This window comes from Pimephales promelas, chromosome 14 (genome assembly GCF_988280905.1).
Source record: "Pimephales promelas chromosome 14, fPimPro1.hap1.1, whole genome shotgun sequence".
NCBI lineage: Eukaryota > Metazoa > Chordata > Actinopteri > Cypriniformes > Leuciscidae > Pimephales > Pimephales promelas.
The window spans coordinates 31132279-31138278 of NC_142782.1; the positions used below are offsets into that span (position 1 = coordinate 31132279).

Consider the following 6000-nt stretch of genomic DNA (forward strand, 5'->3'; position numbering starts at 1 on the left):
GTCAAACGGTCTAGGAGTTATGAGCAATTTAGTACTTTTGGTTGCTGTAGCGCCACCTATGGGCCAATCGGGCTCATACTCTGATCCTCTCATACTCCTACCATCTAGCGGAGTTTCAAGTCTCTAGGCCTTTCGGTTTGGGCTACATGATGCGTTTAAAGGGATTTTTTTTTTCTCCTAGCAATTACAATAGGTTTTCTTGAACACCTAATAAATGTACCATTGGTGCTCGGGCCTAAAAAGGCATTTGAGAAGTGGCAAGAAAATTATAAAGGTAAAAAGCTTTAACAATTTTTTCATTGAATCAGACAGACTGCCAAAGTCAAAAGCAAACTCGTTTTTTTTTTTCTTTTGCAGCACGCATTCAACAGTACACAATAATTCCATTCCGAACACAAGCCATGGTTTATGTACGAGAGTGGAGGATAAAAAAAATCATTGGGGCTGCATCTGACAGCTTTCAGAACCTCTTAGTAGAGAGGCATTACATTTTGATGAAAATTTTACATCACACTCCAGAGCACACTGCTGTAGCGAATGCATCTGCCTTTTGCTGCAGTTGCTTTACGTTAGCTGAAAACCGCAACATCTACTCAGTGACAGGTGTTCAGCAGGAAACTTCAGATATCGAACGCTGGTGTTTCAGTTCTTTATGAGCCTTGATTGCATTTACAGTAGGAACTGGATATTGCATTTGCTTGGAGTAGCCTAATCAAATCCTAAACCTGTATGCTCTTTTCGCCAGCTTCTCTTCCGCCAAAGGCTTTTTCTCTTGCCCTCCCTTTCTAGAGCAAAGAAATAAGAATACATTTTTGAGCTGGAGATGTGTGTGTGTATTACCAGAGCACCCCATTGCCACTTCTGAAATTAAAAGACATATTTAATATCGCAAACTAATTGTTTTGAAAGTGGGTTCATTTCCTTGTGAGAAGTAATTTGATTCCAGGCTGGCACTAAAGTGGCAGAGGCACAACGTCAGGCGGTAATCGAAGGAGACAAGCTTTTCCCGGCGCTCTCTCTGGTAAATATCATTTTCACGGTGATAAAACAACATTTGAAGTTGTTAAACATAATGGGCTGTTTCAATAATCCATGGTGGCATCATCTAATCACAGTAATCACTGTTTGTGAAGGGACCTTGCATGGTTGGCGCTCACAGCACAGGGGCCGCATGCTGTAATGTGGCATCAAAATAAACGCAAGACCGCTTTGTGAATTCATTCAGACAGGGCGAATGTTTTTCACAGCTAAAGAAAGAGACAAACCTGTAAACGATCAATAAAAGCCACCAATGAAAAAGACCACCCCAAGATAAAAAAGCAGCATGTTTATGAGGCGTTTGAAAAGGGAGAGGAAAACGCTTTCTACATCATTTGCACATCAGAGGCAGGTTTATGACAATAATAGCAGACTATTATAATAGATTTCACTGCAGTTTCTTTGCTTTTCCTTCAATATGTGCAATTAACTCAAGTATTATATCACTAAGAACTTGAATTAACGTAGAAACCTAATTATTAGGAATGGCCTCTGCAAAGGGAAAAAGATAAATCGTTCACTTCTTAACACAATTTCTTTAATCCTAATCTTAAATCTAAAAAAAACATTTCTGGTATTTTCATGTTCAACCAAAATCCCAATTTCATTTCGTAGTCTGTGAACAGAGGCCCAGTTAATGCTTTTTAAAATTCATCAGCTGAAACTATTAATGCCCACTCGGGTGTCTGGGCTGGTGACGAATGATGAGGTCATTCCCAGCGTGACATACTTACTCAAGATAATGGGATCACTCTTCAGAAATGAAGGGCTGGAATAATGGATAATACAACAAATCATTGGGGGCTTTTTTCATCGTATTAGACCTAAATATTGCAGCTGATATCCATTAGGAGCCATTGGAGAGAAGTTTGAGAGAACTCGTTTTGAAATGATAGACTAGACGTGGATGAAGTCAAAGTGACCCGCCACAAAAGAGGGTGCCCGCGTACAGGAACTGTACCTGGACCATTCTGCAATAATAAGGTCAGCAGTTTGGATATAAGCTGACGGGCTTTGCAATAGACTGTCCATAATAGTTGTAACAGACACTGGGGGTATTTTGAAAACCCATTCATCTTCTTGTTACCAGGATATGAGGGTTCATTCAGGATATAATGGACAAAAGGAACTTTGGAAAATCTTACATTGCGCCAAAAACAAGCTAGATCCACAGCAAAAAGTGGTCCAGACCCCAGTCCCAAATGCCGCCCAACATGAGCATACTTTAGTGATGTAATGATTCATAAAAGGACAGGTAATCGTCCGCATCAGGCAAAAGGGCGAAGCGAGGGTGCACTGCGGCCTCAAAAAGGTCCCTTCAGAATCATAAAATGACAAATGAGACATGCTACGGTCTTGTTGGATTCACTGACACGTAACATATGACCATCACAAGAAATGCACATCAAGTTTGGCCTATGTCATGCAACCAATGCTATATGCAGCTTTTGGGTTACAGAATTTCAGAATTTGTGAACAATTAAAACCATGATAAACTTGTAATGTCATATCTGGGCATTTCTGATTGCTACCAGGAAAACTTAAATATTAAAAAAGGTTAGGTTGGTTAGCCCCTGCTGGTAGACACTATTACTACACACTGTAAAAACGACGTTTTTGTGTTGTGGTAACAGATTACAAACAATTTTATTAATTAAACTGTTGTAAAATAAATTAAATTGTTGTATTAATTAAATTGTACTGTAAAAAAATTGTAAAATTAAATAATAATAATAATTATTATTATTAATTAAATTGAACAAATTAGAACTGAGTAACAATTAATGAAATTATTCCTTCAAAATTAATCATTTAAAACGAGTAAAGTGTACACCCAAAAATTCAACAAAAATATCTGAATAACAGACAGACAGTCAAAGATTAATTAAGAACTCTTTATTTTATATCGGCAACATTGAAGTCACCTGATGTAAACAAGCAGAATCACTGAAGGAGAAACCTAAAACAAACACTGATCACCATAATGGTGACTTTAATTTACTTTACTATTTTTTTTTAAATGGTTAACTTAAGGAATTAATTTGATTAATCATAACTCAATTCTAATTTGTTAAATTGAATTAATAATATTGCTTGTAATCTGTTGCCACAATTATTTTGATTAAATAAAGTGCATTCATTTTTACAGTGCAGCGCTGGACACAAAAACATCTTCCTCCACTGACGAATTCAAAAGTAGCTGTATCAAGGAGTTTTATTTATGTACTAAGTAGTTTTTCTGTTTGTCTCAGAGCTGCCTTGCTTTATTACAGAAGACTGAAGTCATGTGTTATGATTGCAGTCAGTTAAATGGCATTTATTGGGTTGACTAAAATGGGAAGAAAAAACTAAATAAATGTCAAGGTTTACATTTAATTCAGTAAGATTTTTTCAAGTAGGAAAAGTAACACAAAACAGTAAATTAGAATCAAATCTAAATCGAAATATTATTCAAAATCGAGAATTGATTTTAATCGAATTGTGACCTCAAAAATCGATTTTAATCGAATCGCGAGGTACCAAAAGATTCCCACCCCTATTTGTTTGTACACCTTGCTTTGTATATTATGTTAAAAACTTGAAATAAAATACAAAACTGTAAATAAAATTTCTTATAAAAAATATTTTCCCCATCTTGACATCATCAAAAGCCACTTCTGGAGATTTGTTTCAGTCCTGTGCTGCCATCAGCCAATCAGAGTTATCATTACATAATTTTCTCAATTTATGGCTTTTATGGCTCAGGTGGTTGGGGGGAAAAACTCCTGCATAGAACTAAGTGCCAATCACTTCCGTCATGAAGGATTTCACACGAACTCTTGCTGATTTTTCTAGGAGCATCTCACAGAGCACATGCGTTACCAAACAAAGATCACACCCTGTGAATTCTTGACATTATGCGAGAGGAGACAGGGAGAAGCTACAACACTTTTTGCAAACATCCCTGACGACACACGACATTGTGTTCACACAAACGGAAGACTTTTAAATGCTGACCTCTCATGCACAGAGGCATGACACAGCCGACAGGGGGTTCACTGTTGCAATGATAATTCAAAGAGACTTAACAGACCTCATAGCATGGATTAAGAAACTAGGAATTCATCCTACAGGACATGGAAAGCAGATAAAAGGAGCTTCAGATGAGACAAATGCACAAAAGAGCACAAAAGTCAGCTATATTGCTAAGGCTGTCAAAGCCTTACAAGAGCTACTTAACTTCTCTTTCGTGTAATCATGATGGACAAGTCAAGAGCTATATGAGATATGCATCCAATACTGTTAATGCAGACCTATGTCATTTCCAATGCTTATACACATCATGTGCTCACTACACTAAATTTGCATAATAGAGGCACATCAAGTAAACAGAATCCATACAGGATTAAAGATGCTTTGATAAAATGATCAGAATGTCAAAAAAAAATTATATCCCAGCTCATTTCTTCCCATTATGTTCGCCTAAAATCTTGAGATCGCTCTGTGTTGACTAAATGCAAACATTGTGGAATCTCTGCAATCTCAGCAGCATTTGAAAGCCAGTTTCATTTGCAGTCATAATAAATAATTATAATAAAACATGATGGGAATTCCAGAAGTTTCAGAAAAGTTGAATCAAATTTAGCACTTTATAATAATGTCCATCAATCACATTAACAAACATTATTATTATTATTACATTATAATGCTAAACATCGAGTTGAAAATGTAATACAAATTTGATTAGCATATTATACAAACTAATCTGTTACGCATCATTTACCTTTAAAAAAGTACCATGATATAGTGATGTTATTAGATAATATTAAATAATACATATGATTCTGAATGCATGATTACTTACCATATGCATTTACCAAGGCACAGTATGTACATTGTATTTCAAGCACTTCAAAGAATACCATAATCTAAATAATAGTTTCCTAAAATATGTTCTTAGTCCCAAAAACCTATTTCCATGGTGCAATCCATAATATCCTAATTTAGTAGGCCTACACTTTATTTTCAGGTGTCAATTAACAACAAGTAGGCTACTTACTATAGGTTAGGGTAGTATTAGGGTTTGGGTTAGGTGCATAGCCTAATTATGCATAATTTACAGTTATTATTACTATGGTAAGTAGCCTAACACAACAAGAACATGTCAAAAAAATATTCAAATAGCATGGAATTACACCGTACTTCAAGGCACTTCAAATAATGCTATATCATCATAGCAGTGTCCAAAACCATAATGGTATACCTTGATTTGTACATGGTACTGTATGATTGATATTTAATTCATGTCCTACTCCATTTACAGTTTCTTGGAGTAGCTATTGCATGAATAAAAAAAGAAAATGAAAAGGGTACTAAAAACACGATAAAAGCCTACCATGGTAGTTTTTGTCCGTCCATTGTATCATGTTTTAATGACTTACAAAAAAAACTGACTGAAAACCTAATAAACTTTGTGGGCGCGCGCGACAAACGACGTGCGTTAAAGATTTACACAACACGACAAAAACTTAAATTTACAATATAAACATCACTGTCTGATTTTTTTACCTGCTCATCCTGATGTTGAACTTTCTCCAAGTCTGTCGACTCGAGACATCCACGACTTCTCCTCAAACCCTCGAATACATTACGACTCGCTCAAACCACCTGCAGATTTGGCATTTGTTTAGTTCTCCTATGACCTATTGAGATCACCTCTGACCCGTTTAAAGAAAGTCTGAGCTCTTTTCCATTGTTTCATTCATTCAGTGTTGCGTTCCTCAGTTCTGTCCACGAATTCTCGCCTCAAACTGCGTTTTCACCATGAAATGAGATTCATATCGAGCATGCAGTATTTCTCAACACTGTGCCGCTTCTAATCTCCATCAAATCTCCTAAAAGCTCGATTCCGCTCCCTTCCTCTCGCTCTGTCGCTCTCTAATGTCTCTCTCTCTCTCTCTCTCTCTCTCTCTCTCTCTCTCT

At 36.4% G+C, this 6000-nt stretch overlaps 1 protein-coding gene across 2 annotated transcripts in view; it reads right to left on the reverse strand.

Moving 5' to 3' along the window:
- Positions 1-6000, reverse strand: part of grm6a (glutamate receptor, metabotropic 6a) — a 53271-nt gene extending 47271 nt beyond the window's left edge. For both annotated transcript variants that reach the window (XR_005621896.2, XM_039665896.2), the window contains exon 1: positions 5587-6000. The gene's annotated coding sequence lies outside the window, so the exon portion shown is untranslated. The remainder of the gene's footprint in view (positions 1-5586) is intronic.